Raw genomic sequence first — 16,938 nt, 5'->3', positions numbered from 1 at the left:
GCTTGAAGGTGTCAATGAAGAACAATCATCAGGATCACCAAGATAAGCACAGATTACTTTTAAATCCATGAGCGTTATCACAAGATTTATTGATTCAGATGACAATTATACTTTTTTGAGTTTTGAACAACTTCAGCTCTTCATATTGTGGGGACCACATATGCAAAGCCTAGAGCTGACCCAACAAGTCACAAACGAAAGGTCACAGAACAGCTTATTGGTTATGTGACAATGAACTCAGGGCACAGAACAATGACACCAAGTAAATTGAAAACTGCAACAAAGCGAAATGTTGTTGAATATGTAACAGGTATTCAGTCACAAGAATGGAAATAAATCACGCACAACTTTCAAGATCTCCACAAAGTTTGTGATAAAGGTACAAATGTATCCATCTCAAATCTTGTGCTAAGAAGTCATCACACTGTCATCCCACAGACAGCAACAGAATTCTTTTTGACATTTCTCATAAAGGTATCCAAAGAATTGTGAAAACTGACCAATGTTGAGCGAGAAAGTATGAAGGTAGTTCATTTGGTTGAACACAAAATCAACAAGTGTCTAGCATAGCAAACAATCATGTGGTCACATCTAAAAGAACAAGTAAAAATATCAGAATTACCCAGAAGGTCACGGTTAAATATTAGTGATGATTTTACATACCTTTTCTCTGGTGATCATTTGCTTTGATTTCAATAACTTAGTTAACTACTGCCATGGAAACTACAAAAATACAACTTGGTACCCACAAGTTAAAAATGTAGAGGAGAGACTTGCATCAAATACTAAAGCAAATCATTCATGTTGCTCATGTCAAAGGGAAATCATGGAGACAGGAACCTTGTAAGTTTTATGGAACAGAGTAACGCCACATTCATGAATATTGCTAGCTACACTTGCTTTAGAACAACCTATGTGTAAATATCATCCAAATACACCATGCAAGATAGATTACTAATATCCACATGAGCATAACAAAGCCAAGATGACTTGAAAGCTAATGCAGGTAAATACATGAGATTCTGATCTGTACCATTACTGCCTGGGGATAGAGTCCTTACGAAGTATAATAACCAAATAAGCAAGCAGGCATATCCATATGAAACACAGCCATTTAAAATACAGTCAGGAATGAGTCAATGGTCACAGCATTGCATGATTTACAAAGCAATATGTGAAATATGTCATTCTTCAAAGCCCTCAAAACATCACTCTGCGACTAGGACTCCAGCAGATTTTATATATTGAAGTGTGTCAGAGAACAGCTCCTGGATTTTCTGATGTCAAGACTGGCACTCTCACCCCTTCCCTCTCCTGGACTTTTGTGTCCATTTGTTTTCTTGCTTCTAACCATGATGAGAATTACTTCCTGGGTGTCTCTTGTGCACATCCTCTGGGATCTCCTCCCAGGAACCTACTCCTCTATTTGAGGGTTCAATTCTGACCTCAGATGCTGTCCGTGTGAAGTTTGCACGTTCTCCCTGTGACCACGTGGGTTTCCTCCGGGTGCTCTAATTTCCTCCCAAATCCCAAAGACTTGCGGATTGGTTGGTTAATTGGCCATTGTAAATTGCCCCTAGTGTGTAGGTGAGTGGTAACATCTGAGAGGACCTAATGAGAATGTGAGAAGAATTTTAAAAAAACGGGATTAATGTAGGTTTAGTGTAAATTGTGGTTTGATGGTTGGTGTGTACTTGATATGCCAAAGCATCTGTTTCCATTCAGTATCTCTCTATGACTCCATGATTAAGAGAAAAAGAATTGTTCTGCTAATGAACATGGGGAAAGATATGGAATTATTATTGTTAATGACATGTTAGTTCATTTCCTTTTTACTAATGCTGTAGGTAATTTGTCTATAAGACTGTGTACATTTCCGAGAATGGCCAGTATCTTATTTGTGATAATAAACAGCTGTTGTTCTACATTTTGCAACAGTCAACCTGCCTAATTAACCACACATATAGAGCAACAATACAATAATATGATCTTTTCTGCATAATGTTACAATTTTCTTGTGTAGTTGTGACTGCATCCATTAAAAGAATTGGTAGATGTTCCACTGCACTCAACAAGCACACTAAATTGTGGCACATTTTTCTGTTTTCCAAACATTTCTGCAGATTCATCAAAGGGGATACAAATTACAGAACAGAAACAATATAGCAAAACAAATTTTCAAAAGAAACAGAGAATACAGAAATTGACGGGAGGTAAGGCTGTATTTGTGCAAAAACACAGGCCAATCAGTGGATGTTCAAGTACAAGGCCCTTGAATAGGACTGAAGAACATTTTTAGGTTTAACTGTTATTTGTTTTTGGAGTTCCAACATCATTTAGAGAGAAAAGAAATACTATTGTTCAAACTCTAATGTGATCATGTAAAAGTGCTGAAGTATTTAGAAATGTTCCCTGTTCATAGAACTACCGTTTCCAGCCCCATCTCTTCCTCAAAGCACAAAAACTGGCTTAAAATGCGTTCCTATTTTTCTATAATTCTGTGAGAATCCTTTCTCTGTATTAATAGCTTCAGGGGGCAAGTAGCTCTAGGAGTTGTTTCCTCTGTCAGCAATAACTCTCTGATGCCTCAGATGTCTCACTTCAATCAGCAACTTTGCTCTTGGGTTGTTCAATCTTGTTGCTGTGGCCTGAAATCAAGACTTCTCCCCTATGGTAGCAAGTCACAAAGCATGTTAATTATGATGATAAAATATTGTTACTATGTTCTTTGAAACACAACAAAGAATGCAGATAGAAAAATATGGATTATTTGGTTTCTAAAATCTGATTATTTATAACCAGGGATTTTAAGTGTTTCTTTACATCTAGTTTATACAGAAATAGAGCCAAAATTAGTTCAGAACTATTAACTGTTGTGCTATTGTGTGAAGAAATAAACATGTGGCATATTAAATCTAAAATAATTTTATTTTCTGTCGTTACTTTAAAAGTTATTGCATAGAAAGAAAAGCTGATTATCAGTAAAATTAAAAATGGTGGGTGAGAAATTGTGCTTAATATTATCTAATCTTAATACTGCAACAACAGGGAGGGGATTTGCACGTGCAGTAAATTATGCTTGAAGTATGCAGAGTATCCTGACATCAATCAAGGTACAAATTGAATTTGATACTGGCACTGCCACCTGGAACTCAATACTCCAAGTATTGCCTCTGCTACCTTACTTGGATGAGCACACACTCAGCAAAACAAAGGAATCCCACTGCACCAATACATTTAAAGATACTGTCAACCACTTACAAATTGGTAGCTGCTAAATTTCTTTGAATTATTGGTAAAACTCTGTAGGTGGTTAGTGGTTTCACCAGTTGCTCCAGACAGGACAAAATCCACAGGGTGTGATGGAACAGCACTGAAGGACTTATTGCTGGCTTCAAAGCACTTGCACAAAACAACTGCTTCCTCAAATGAATGAGTTAACAAAGAATCCCTTTGGAAAGCCATACAGCAGTGATAAAGAGCAAAGCACTCCCAAAGCAAGACCAGCTGGTGGAAGAGGAAAACAGACAAGCAGATGTCACAGCGGGAGTCCATATTCATCCAAGATATTTAGGAACTAATTTTCCTACCTGAACCTTAACTAAGATCATTGTGAGACATAAATGTTTGTAAAAGGATGTCCTCATTTGTAATCAGGACAGTTTGCAGTCACATTCTGAACTCAAACCAGGGCAAAGACCAGATTGCTGGTGCTTGTCAAGGTGGTTGTAGCAGTGAACCTTTATGCCTCCACTTCATATCAGGCTGTAACAGGAATATCTGAAATACCTTGTAGTTACCATGCTGTGTGAGGGAGGTGTTGTGTGAGGGAGGTCAGTGAGGCCATCTGTTCAAAAAGACCTAACTATGTTTCCTTCTCACTTGCCAGAGACCAGCAGGCAAAGGGAGAAAAGGAGCTTGCTACGATCATTGGCTTTCCCATGGTGCAACGTGCAATGACAGCATGCAAATCTAGAAGGGATTTCACTCTTTCAATGTTTCTCAGTTGGCTGTGTCCATAGGGAATGAATCATGTTGACCTATGGCTGGCACCCAGAAAGTACTAGTTGTCTTCATTTTATGGCAGCTACATTTGAACATTGTGGCAAACCAAAGGGAAGCTACTGTTTACAAGCGATATTAGCTGATGATATGGCCCATGATGCCAGTATGCTTCCCATGGACACATGGTAAATATACAATGGAATCCATATTGGTAATTGGTAATTGGCTTGTTATTGTCACATATCAAGGTGCAATGAAAAACTTTGTTTTGCATGCCATCCATACAGTTCATTTTAAAACATCAGAACATTGAGGCAGTACAATGGGAAGAGCAATACCAGAGTGCAGAATATAGTGTTATAGTTACAGTTACAGAGAAAGTGCAGTGCAGGTAGACAATAAGATGCAATGGCCCTGACAAGGTAGACTGTGAGGTCAAGGGTCCATCTTTATCGTACAAGAGGTCCATTCAAGAGCCTTATAACAGCAGGATAGAAGCTGTCCTTGACCCTGCTGGTGCATATTTTCAAGCTTTTGTATCTTCTGCCCGATGGAAGGGGAGAGAAGAGAGGGTGTCCGGGGTGGAAGGGTGTGATAGAGCAGGCCAACAGCATGCGAAATTATCTCTGAGGTCTGGACTGCTCAGCAGGAGCTCTGGAGTATTCAAATCTACAAAAACCCAAATGTGTGGTTACCTGCTGCATGCAAGACAATCTTGCTGATATGAGGGAATAGCTTTTGACACCCACTACATAGTAAGCAGCTTAGGAGTATGAGAAATAAGAAGAGCACTGAAGGCAACCAACAAACAACTTCCTCCCTTTCTTCTAGGCTATCTGTCAGCAAATCCTGTGAGTGGCAGATAATTGCTAACAGTTTGGTGAACTGCACAAATTTTTAAGGACTGGCAGTGCAGGTGGCAGGATGTGACATTTTAAAGTATATTCACTGACCTTGACCACCTGTATAAAGTGGACCCATACAAGTGCAGGTCTACCTTTCATCATATCCTCCAAGGCGCTATTCAAAAATCTCAGAGACCACATGTTATGCCATTCATTATTGATTCTGGATCATATTCACTTGATTACATCTGTTCCAGCCATACCTTTACTGCTGCTTTAGGAAGTGCAGGCAAGCTTTAACTGGTATCAGTTACTCAGTCCCCTGATTTTTTTATATTATTTTTAAAATTTTATATATATATATATATATATATATATATATATATATATATATATACACACACACACACATACACACACACACACACACACATACACACACACACATATATATATCTTATTTTTATATATAATAATCCCCTGGATGTATTCCATCCAGCAGCAGCATTACCAGTATTGGTTGGTTGTTGAAATCATGGTGAGCAGATATGCCAAGGATAGTTTGCTACTTGCATTGCAATCAGCCAGCATGGATTAATAACACAATGTGATACCCATGTTCACTGCTTTTGGGGACTTGCTGTAATTAGATTTTGGAGGAGTTGCAAGATTTTAGTGATACTACATTTGGAGGTGGCACTGTGAGCATAACACTTACAAACATCTGGAACAGCTGGAGGGTGTTTAATGTTGGACTGATTTTTACAAACAAAGACAGAGCTAATCCAAGTAATTAAAGGCTACTTTCATCAAAAATTTGGTTTAAAAGATATTTGACTAATCTGCTAAAAGTTCACCGTCTTTTTTTCCTTTTGAAACAGTTTATGTTGTGAGCTTAAGTGCAATGATGGTGTGGAATATTCCACTCTTCAAAGCTTTTAGAAGAACATAGTACATAGTTCAAAAAGGTAATTAAGAACATAAGAACACAGGAAATTAGAGCAGGAGAAAACTATCCAGCCCTTTGAGCCTGATCTTGTACCTCACGTCATTTTTTTCAGTCCTATCAGGAGATCTGAGGCGTAAGTTTTTCACACACTGGTGAATATCTGGAACGAGCTGCCAGAGGAGGTCATGGAGGCAGATACAATTACAATGTTTAAAAGGTGTTTGGACAGGTACTTGGATAAGGAAGGCATAGAGGGATCCAGGCCTGATGCAGGCAAATAGGATTAGTGGGCAGGCTAAGGGGCCAAGTGAAGGAGCTCCTATTTTATTGTGTTCTTGTGTTCTCTGATTCACTTTTCCTTTAGGGTTTTATGCCTCAAAGAATTTTTTTGTTTGCAACTTGTGCATTGCCTGTTAACCATTGTTAGCAATGTTAAACATTATCCAATTTATATTACATTTCTGGCCAGAGGTTTTGGCTGTAATTTGAACAGGAGGTACAGTCTACACATCTCTGTTTGAATTTAAAATCTACTCACTTAACTTATTTTTCCTTAAAGCTGTCCTCAAATTTCTTGATTAACCATAAAGTTGTTTGGTCTGGTGTATACCTGCTGATCTTCTGCTGATAATTTGGCTTCATTTCCAACTCCTCCATTCCTTCCTTTTTATCCCCATCTCCCAGTCATTTTCCCGTGTTTCTCTGCTTCTCAATTGTCCCATGACTTTTCAATGTACCTCGCTTCATTTTCTCATTAATCATCTACCCCTTTGCTTTTTGCTCCAAAGTCTGGATTACTCTTAAATGTTTTACTAGTTGTTCCAATTGTTCTTTTGATTGTCTCTATATTCTGTGACATTTTCCTCTGTCTAACAGCTCTACATTCTCCTTTTCTGATAACTCAGTTCTGCACATTCCTTTTCAGATCAGTCTGAGAAATTTCTTCAAATCTAGTTTAACCACAGGTAAAGTTTGAAAGACTTATGTTATATTTTTGTATCCAATGTTTTTCAGGGGAAAGTTATAGTCCAATGTAAAAAGTGCATCAAGAAACGCCTTACATCTCATGTAATTTCATACCATCTTTTTTTAAAGAGGCTACATACATATTTTTAACTGTTTTGATATTTTCTTTGGCCTATAACGTTTCTTCGTATCACAAATATATTCTTGGTCCTTCACAAGAATAGACCTTTCATCACTGAACAAAAATATTCCCTTTCCATAGAAGCTATCACTTTGTTTTATATTTCTATCAGTTTTTCCTTTTTATTTCCTGCAGATTTTGTTATCCTTCTGGTGCTAATCTGCTCAATTGTTCAAACAATATCTTCCTTCTCTTAAAATTATTCAATGCCTTTAATTATATATCATGCTTTCTCATTTACAGACACAATTAGAAAATTGAAATAAAAGATGTTGGGAACCATAGACTGAGTCATCATCATGATGAACCTCATTCATCAGGGACCTCTTGATTGATGTGAGGCCAAACTCTGATTTGCAAGCATGGTCACATTCACCCAACTGATGGCTTGGTTGTGTATTGACACTGCAGCCTTATGTTGACTCTTTGATGATTTCTATTCTGTATTGCTTGAAACATAAAGCGTAACCTTGCAAGCTATGTGCCATGTAACTTTCTTCTGTGCAGCTGTTCCCCATGTCAGGCTGGAAGCTTTGCATGCACAGATCATCCATACATTTGACATGGCCTGCCGGCATAGCTGAGGTGAATGAGCACAGATTCATCTTGATACCTTATCAAAGTGCTAGGAATGCACATGTCTCTCATCTTTTTGGCAGAGAACAAATAGCTTAATGTTTTGGAATAGCAGAACAGTTTATGTTTTTACTTTTCATTTGTTTAACTGCCAAACTCTTTCATATATACATCTTCTTAGCATCAGGTAAAGGAAACTGGCTTCCCATTTATCTCTCTAGTTCAAACAGAAAGGATCTGTTTCTCAATGGTTATCTTTGACTGCATTAACATAGAGGATGTATTCAACTGAATACCCCTACGTGTATAACGTCTGAAGAAATTCAACACATAATAAATTGCCAAGAAGTCCAATATATATTATGATCAAAACTCTGCTGCAGAAATGGCGTAAAATTTGAAATCAGCTGCTCATTGTAGCTTGCTCAAATACAAACTTTTTTTTAATTAATAATTTAAAATACACAGTTTATATTTAAATAATTAGCAAAATTCAGCTACAGGATCAAAACCAACAAACCAGTGGCAGTCATTCTAATGTAGGTCAACTAATCAAAGCTAATACTGATGTGTAGCCCTATAATTGCAATCTTAAACCAGGATATCATGAATATAATACTGAGATAGTATGCTGGATCTTCCTGACATGCCCTCATTCACCTGGAACTGATCTGGAGAGTATTCTTCTTGAACTTCCCCATGCAGGAGAGTGGAGAGACTGGGATAACTGAGATTCACATGGATCTGGCAGTTTGCTTTTGGAGCCAATGGCCTGAGCTAGCAGGATTTGGCCAGTTTTGAGGTTTAGTCAGATATATTCAATTTGAAACTAATGATACCTAATCTTTGTCTTTTAAGAATAGAACTTTCACAAAAAGACCTTCTTGTATTCGATGGATCCCAAAAATATCTACCAAACCTTTTATGTGTTAAAATTGACTCTTACTGCCTAATATGCACTTAAACAATAGTGCAAAAAGCAATAAAGCAATAATTTTTCATTCATGTAGAATTGGATATTATGCCGTCTGCACCTATCCTCCCATGTATTTATTTTTCTGTAAGGAGTTTGTACGTTCTCCCCGTGTCTGCATGGGTTTCCTCTGGGTGCTCCAGTTTCCTCCCACATTCCAAAGACGTACGGGTTAGGAAATTGTGAGCATGCTATGTTGGCGCCAGAAGTGTGGCGACACTTGTGGGCTGCCCCAGAACATTCTACGCAAAAAGTGCTTTTCACTGTGTATTTCGATGTACAAGTGACTAATAAAGATATCTTATCTTATCTGAATTGATTTACCTTTGGTAAGATGAAGTGAATCAGCAAGTTCTTTAATTGACGGCAACATGAGCAACATTGACGATCAGGCTACTTAATTCAGATCGTATTATTTATCAATGGGCTGTTTTACTTCATGTAAATGAGCGGGGGAAATGTTTCTCCTAGGTTTTTGGGTATGTGGATTTAGTCCCAAATGAACTAAACCATTGACACTTTTATAGTAATTTCAAGAGCACTTCAGAAATTATGCATATCGAATTTACAAAATCTTTTGTGTAGCTTCTAGGTAATTATGCTGGAACAGGGCCTGCATAAAACTGGCCTCAGCTCCAGAATCAATCACCATGAAATGTTTACATGCCTTCAAATCATGTCCAAAAATTGGCTTTTCAGGTACAAGCAGTAGTAGGCACCTTTGAAATGTCAAAAAAAATTGAACTTACCATGAAACTGATATATGTATACTCATGAACTTGTAATTGCTTCTACATAGCTTTCTGAAAATTATTTTCAGTGATTTTAAATTGGGTTATTCACAGGTGGTGTCCTAGATGGGGCCTTGATGGCATGAATGTGGAGAGGATGTTTCCTCTTGTGGGAGAACCTTGAAACAGAAGTCACTGTTTAAAAATAAGTGGTTGCCTATTTAAGACAGAAAAGAGGTGAAACTTTTACTCCCAGAGGGTTGAGAGGTCTGGAATTCTCTTCCTCAAAGGATAAGGAAGCAGATGGATACTTGATGAGCTAGAAGTGAAAGGTTTCCGTGAGTAAATGGGAATGTAGAGTTGAGGTTACGATCAGATCGCCAAAGATCTTATTAAATGATGGAGCAGGCTCAAGGGACGACATAGCCTTCTTCTCCTCATTTGTATTTATAAAAGTTCTATATATTTTTGGTAACCCAATTTTTAACTCTTAACAAAGCTGCGCCAGGTTGCCTCTATTAAATGAATCAAAGAACATTTTATAATTCAAGAAAAGATAAACATTCACTTCCTGTTTACACTGGTTCATGTCAGGATTTACCTTCGTAATTTTGCAGATGATTTGCACATAAATTTGAACCCAGACTTTACTTCAAAAAAACTGGCACATTGAATGTATTATACGCCCAAATTGATGATTACGATCAAAACAGAAACACCATCCCTGATATTCTGTCTTCAAGAATTTCTATACATCTCACCTCAGTGAAGGCTGTCCCTGCATTCCCTCACAGAAACCTCATATCCCAGGCAGGTCCTGCATCTCCCTTTCACTTATTCCAGCCTTTATCTTATCTCTCCTCATAAACACTGGAGATTAAACAATTTCACAACACAATCGTTGTGTGCACTTTCTGAATAGGTAATGAATAGTCTCCATGGATAACAGTTTGTTTTACCAACAACCTATCTTTCAAAGATAACTTGAGACACATATTAAAAACTTGCACATTTTTTCCCCAAGTCCTTCACTAAAAATAATTTTAAAATATATTTTCTTCTAAACAATGCTTAATTCAAATTGTTAAATAATTCAATCTTCTAAATTCAAAAAGTAATGGGATCTCTGAGTAGAATGTAGATGCCCACATTACAGTTTAGGAAACTGCATATTCTGTACAAATGCCAATGTTATAATATTTTTAAACTGTAACATAGATTTGTGGTATATTTTAAAAATGCCTTTTGTTAGCATTCTTGTGTTAAATGAAAGCTGTCAATCTTAATACTAATTTCATTAGTATTTATATAATATAGAGCATTGAAACAAGACAAAAACTGCTCCAACTGAAAGCTGAAGCAACAAACAATCTGCTGGAGTAACTTAGCAAGTTAAGCAGCAGAGATTGAAACCCTGGATCAGGGCAAAGAGTGGAGAGTGGAGTATAGGAAGGAGATAGCTTAGTGACATGGTGTCATGACAACAACCTTTCCCTCAATGTCATTGATTTCAGGAAGGGGGGCGGTACACATGCACCTGTCTACATCAATGGTGCTGAGATCGAGAGGGTTGAGAGCTTCAAGTTCCTAGGAGTGAACATCACCAATAGCTAGTCCTGGTCCAGCCATGTGGACATCACAGCCAAGAAAGCTCACCAGCACCTCTACTTCCTCAGGAGGCTAAAGAAATTTGGTATGTCCCTGTCCCCTTTGACCCTCACCAACTTTTATCGATGCACCATAGAAAGCATCCTATCTGGATGTATCACAGCTTGGTAAGGCAACTGCTCTGCCCAGGACAAGAAAATGAAGAGAGTTGTGGACACAGCTCAGCACATCACAGAAACCAGCCTCCCCTCTATGGACTCTTGTCTATACATCTCACTGCCTCAGTAAAGCAGCCAAAATAATCAAAGACCCTGCTCACCCCAGACATTCTCTCTTCTGCCCTCTCCCATCAGGTAGAAGGTACAAAAGCCTGAAAGCACGCACCACCAAACTCTAGGACAGCTTCTATCCCGCTGTTATAAGACTACTAAATGGCTCCCTATTATGATAAGATGGACTCTTGACCTCACAATCTACCTCATTATGACCTTGCACCTTATTGTCTACCTGGACTGCTCTTTCTCTATAGCTGTGACACTTTACTCTGCATTCTGTGTTGTACCTTGTACCACCTCAATGCACTGTGTAATGAAATGATCTGTATGAATGGTATGCAAGACAAGTTTTTCACTGTACCTCGGTACAAGTGACAATAATAAACGAATTCAGTTCGATTCAGAGGGGAGACCCCCGATATAAAGAATGGGGGTGTGGTGAGACAGGTCCAGAGGTGATTGGTGGACTAAAGGGGTGTGTGATGAATAATGATGGGCAGATTGAGCCAGGTAGGGAAGAGGGAAGAGGGAGGGGTGTAGTTGGGACTCAGAACCAGGTGGATGATAGATGGAGGCAGACATAAAAAAAGAGGTAGATGGAGGTGGGTGGGGGGAGGGGAGGGTGAAGGTGGTGACAGCTGCTGGAAAGTGATAAGCAGGAACATAAAGGTTACCAATGCTGGAATCTGATAAGTAAGGAAGATGATAATGGGAACCATTAGAGGAGAGATGAAAGGCAGATGGAACCAGAACCAGATGGGGGAGGTGATGGGGGCAGAGCCGGTGGGTGAAATGTGTGGCTGATAGGTTGATGGAGCAGGGAGGTAGAAGGGACAAAAATGGGTGATGGGGGGCTGGATGGGGAGTATTGGAAAGGGGACAAAAATAGGGGGACTGGAGGAGGATTGGAAGGATGGTGTGGCAGGGAGTGGGGTGAGAGGCTGGTGAACACCAGAGGTGAAGGTTACCTGAAATTGGAAAATTCACTGTTCATACCCATGGACTGTACGCTACCCAGGCAGAATATGAGGTGTTCCTCTGCTTTGCTTTGGGCCTCACCCTGGCAGTGGAGAAGGCCAAAGATGGACAGCTTGGTTTAGGAATAGGAAAGCAAATTGAAATGGTATGCAGCTGGGAGTTTGGGATGGCCTTGGTGAATAGAGCACAGGTGCTCTGTGAACCGGTCACCTAATCTGCATTTGGTATTGCCATTGGTGAGGGGGCCACATTGAGAGCACTAATTACCTCTGGGCCAGTCTCACCACTCCCTCTCTCATCTTTATACTGGCCATTTCTCCTCTCCACTCTTAATTCTAATGCAGGATTTCAACCCAAAGTATCAACAATTCCTTTCCCCCTCCATAGGTGCTGCTCGATGCACTGAGTTCCTCCAGCAGATTGTCTGTTGCTCCAAATTCCAGCATCTGCTGTCTTTTGCGACTCCAACTGAATGCTTCTGTTCACCTTGACAAGGAAAGAGTACAGATACTTCCCTATGAACATCCCTGCTGAAGTTTTCAACTTGTACATGCAGCCTTTAATTTGCAGTTTTATGGTAAGACAGATTGTTACATGGCACTGCGAAATTTCTATTGTACTTCAAAGTAAAAAAGGGATACCTATTCTCTATTGACCCAAAAACGTAAACTTCAGACCACTTAAGAAAAACTCCTGGGGCCATACCATCAAATGAAGACAAAGGTTTTAATGTCTCATCTCAAATTTACTTTTTAAGTTCATTTATAGAAGATTTTCCCAGCAGTTATTTGACTGTGCCATTCTTCTTGGAATCAGTTAAGGTTAAAAACACTGTTAAGGTCCTCAAGGGCTTTTTCTGTCGCAATTATGGCCTTCACAATTGAATGGACTTGATCTTCAAAAGAATCCTCTTTTCCATTCTACATGCACATACGTGTGGTGCAGTAAGAAATCTGATGGCAAAATATTTTTGTTCCTATATACACATATAATTAAGAAATTAATCTTACTTTTAAGATCTAAAGCCGAATTTGCAAAAGCATGACATCTATTAACACAGGTTCATGTTTCATCAGTAAAAATCACAGACTGCAAAATGTAGACACAAAAAATTCTGCAGATGCTGGAATCTGGAGCAATACACAGGATGAAGGGTCTTGGCCTGAAACGTCAACTGTTTATTTCCCTCCATACATGCTGCCTGACCTGCTGAGTTCCTCCAGCACTTTTTGTGTGTGACTGCAAAATGTAGCTGTCCATTAATTGTGGCTATAACTGTGGAACTGGTTCTAATATGCTGTTTAATACACATAAGCACATGTGCAGTGCAAAATGCACCTGTCCACATTTGGAAGCCACATTTAGTGTTTTATGCTCTAAAGCCAGTGATACTAGATTACTATTGGTCATCCTTGCCCAGCCCAGACATGATAATAATGCTGTTAAATTGGAGCTCAGCAGTCCAGTTGATGGTGCACATTAAACCTGTACAGCTGAACATATGTTCCGAGTGGGAGAGACCAACTCAGTCCTGCTCCAGTATCACTTAATTTCTATGGACAGTGCTTGGAGCTTCCAGAGTCCTGGAGAGTCTGTAAACTCTCTATGGAGTGGTGTTTCGAGCCAGAGGAGTTTGTTCTGGCTTCAAGGTTTCTGTAATAACCAGTTGCTCCCAGATATGGTGCTTTACAAATGATTCATTTGGAGTTGTTAGTGAGATTGAACAGGAAAGATGCAGAGCAGAGAAATCTGATAGAAGAGGCAGGAGAAGGGAGGGCAGAAGGGCCCTCAACAGAGATCATATATCCACTATCGGTTTTCAAGGAACAATTCTGCTGTCAAATTCCGTGCTTCCACAAGACAATGCTGCAACCACAAAATTTATCAAATAATCTCAGTACTACAAAATAATACATATCCAAGTCAATTTGCTTACTCAAATTTCTCTATGTCAATCACAAGTTTTGTGGTTTGGCAGTATCATAAAAGAAAACAAAACATGCAATATGTCTAAATTTTACATATGCATATTTTGAACCATGCAAGCCTGGAATGTCAAAAACATCATATAGGCTTCACATGAATCTACATATGGAGAAGAATGCTAATCAAAGTAAACAGAATTTTTTTAAGAATATACATTAAATGATGATCTGAAACAATTATCTCCTGAACCTGTGCATCTACATGTTACAGAAACACTCATCTATTAGTTATAGCTATTTAGCAATTAATTATGATGGTCTTGAAGATGTGCAGATATTTGTTTGATAATTTCAAGGCACATTTACAATATTATCTTCACTTATATGTTATATAACTTTTTTATAATTATGAAGTCTTAAGAGGCATATTTTGGTATATTTCCTCTAGTTATGAATTATATGGGATTCTGCAACAGGTAATTCACAGATTAATTCAGTTCTTTGCTTTCTAATAACCCAAACAACAATGATTTGACATCAATGCTCCTATTTTGGAGCTTGGCAATCAAATTATTGCTCCCTTTATACTCACAAAACCGAATACGTACTAAGCATCAAAATGAACCCTGCACCAGGGCTGTTTGAGGGAATCATAAATAAAGTGGAAGTTAGTTGATTGTTGATTTCTCCTGGCTGCTGCTATGATTTGACAATATATTCTGCTTTCATGAAGAGCCATGACTTTAGAGATCTAATGCTGGGTAGTTGATGCCAGAACAGACACAATGGACCTAATAGCTTCCTGTCTTATACATTTTCTATGATTCTATGGTCCTGTCAAGTTTCAAAAATCTATAGGTAATGGCGTGGTGAGTGCTGAAGGAGTTTTTGCTGACTTCAAGGCTTCTGCACAAACCAGCTGCTGTCAGAAATGACCTCAACAGTCTTGAGTTTTTGAAAGGGAGATTGAATGTGGGGGCACACAGAGCAGGGCATAATATTAAAGGAGTAAGAAAAAGGAGAATGGCTCCCAGTTTAATGCCACATCCTCCCAAATGGTCAGCTACCTGAACTTCAGTGAGAATCAAATTGGTAGACCTTATGATTCAATAAGGTTATCTTCACTGAAATCCGTCATCTGCTCCAACCGCAACTGTAACTTCAGAACTAGTTCCTTCAGAGCTGATGCTGGATATTTCAACATTTTGCACATTTGAGTCTGTTCAAGACAATGTTGGTGAATGTTGAAGCGCCAAGTACAATCAGCAGCCAAAACTCACATTAAGGTCAAATTTCTCCTCATGTGTGTTTTAATGCGAATGTAAAAAAAAAGCATTTTTTATCTCATACCTGGATATTTCACTCAGGGCTACCAGAAGAAATGAGTTGATTCAATCACCAATTACCTCAGCTTCTTGTACAGCTTGGGTTCCTGAAAAGCGTCTTACAGCTACCTTTAAACATTCAGTGCGTCAATATCTCTAACCAAAAATATCAATTAAAAACAGGGTTTGCAAATTAATTAAGAATGTCTGTGAACATTAGAATTCACTTCAATGTGTTTAATTCTGTGACATTAGTTAAAGTACCTTGGATCATTGTTTAAAGAATTGTGAAGGTAAGTATTTTCAACTTAAACTGCATGTTTAGCATAGTTAAACATGGAGCATTCACCACCTATGTTGGTGACCTGAGTGCACAGAAAGATGCTTATTTAGGAAAGGCCCTTTTTCCTTTTCATCCACCATCTTCCCCTACTTTAGTTTTTAATCAAATAATAAAGTTCATCAAGTAAAAATTAAGGGCCATATATTACACGTTATCACATTCTAAAGTTCTATATATGCTGACAGCAACCAGCATTGTTCTGTTCAAATATGATTGTGAGAATCTATTAATCAAATAATGAACAAAAAATATCTTTGCGAGTATTTATTCATGAGAAGCATTGACAAACAACTTGTAGGGAAGGAGAAAATAGGATTGTACATGATACATTTGGCAATACAGATTTTGACAATAAACTTGGTAGGAAGTCACGTATCAAAAGTGAAATATTAGCAGGATTTTAGTTTGTTAATTCATGGCTCTTGAAACCACACTGGTAGCAATTTAAAAGGCAAAAATAATTAGATGCCACCTTGAGATAAATGGCAACATTTCCAGGGGAAAACGTTATTTATTATTTTCTAAAAATGTAAAGTGTTGTTATTACCTGGAATACACCATGTGGGTGGTCTCAAGGACCTCCGGCTCCTCTGTGTAAAGTGCCTTTGTGAAGCTCTCTACACCTTCCACAATGGATGTCCAGGTTGCTGACACTGAATTTGGAGGCTTGCAGGTTTTTTGCAACCATTATTTCCAACAATGCCCCTCAATGCCTTCCAGCAGTGAAATGAATTCATGTCAGATATCCTTGAAGAGTTGGAGCCTTAATATCAATTACTGCGGATTCATTTTCACAGGAGTGCAACAATCACAAAATGACTAGCACTTAAGAAGTACCGAAGGGGAAATTACGAAGCTGCACATTTTTAGTGTGCTGTTACATGATGATTGAAGAAAAAAATGTTCCAACAGGAGTGGGATAAATAAGCACTAGTATCCTGCATGATGCAAGGCCCTCAGCCCAAAATGTAGGTTCACACAGACATAAGATTGGAAAAAAAATCAATACATACATGTTTAATTTTGACCTTAGTCCTAAGAAACATGAATTTTGTAAGCCTTCCCTACAATACTAACCATTATTTAACCTGAGCTACTTCAGCCCCAATCACAATGTGATTTAATCTTGAATAACATGGCTAGTGCATTTGCTGAAGGATAGGAAGCATATGTTTCTTCAAAAATATGGCTGTGTGAATAACTGACTACATGTATCACAAGGATAGAAATATGAAAAAAACAGCATTTCCAGATCACA

General features: G+C 38.4%; 1 protein-coding gene across 1 annotated transcript in view; it reads right to left on the bottom strand.

Annotated features, from left to right (window-relative positions):
• Nucleotides 1-16,938, bottom strand: part of cstpp1 (centriolar satellite-associated tubulin polyglutamylase complex regulator 1) — a 210,860-nt gene that overhangs the window by 91,494 nt on the left and 102,428 nt on the right. The gene's annotated exons all lie outside the window — the stretch shown is intronic.

This window comes from Pristis pectinata, chromosome 14, assembly GCF_009764475.1.
Source record: "Pristis pectinata isolate sPriPec2 chromosome 14, sPriPec2.1.pri, whole genome shotgun sequence".
NCBI classification, from domain to species: domain Eukaryota; kingdom Metazoa; phylum Chordata; class Chondrichthyes; order Rhinopristiformes; family Pristidae; genus Pristis; species Pristis pectinata.
This window is presented reverse-complemented; position numbering and strand designations above follow the sequence as displayed.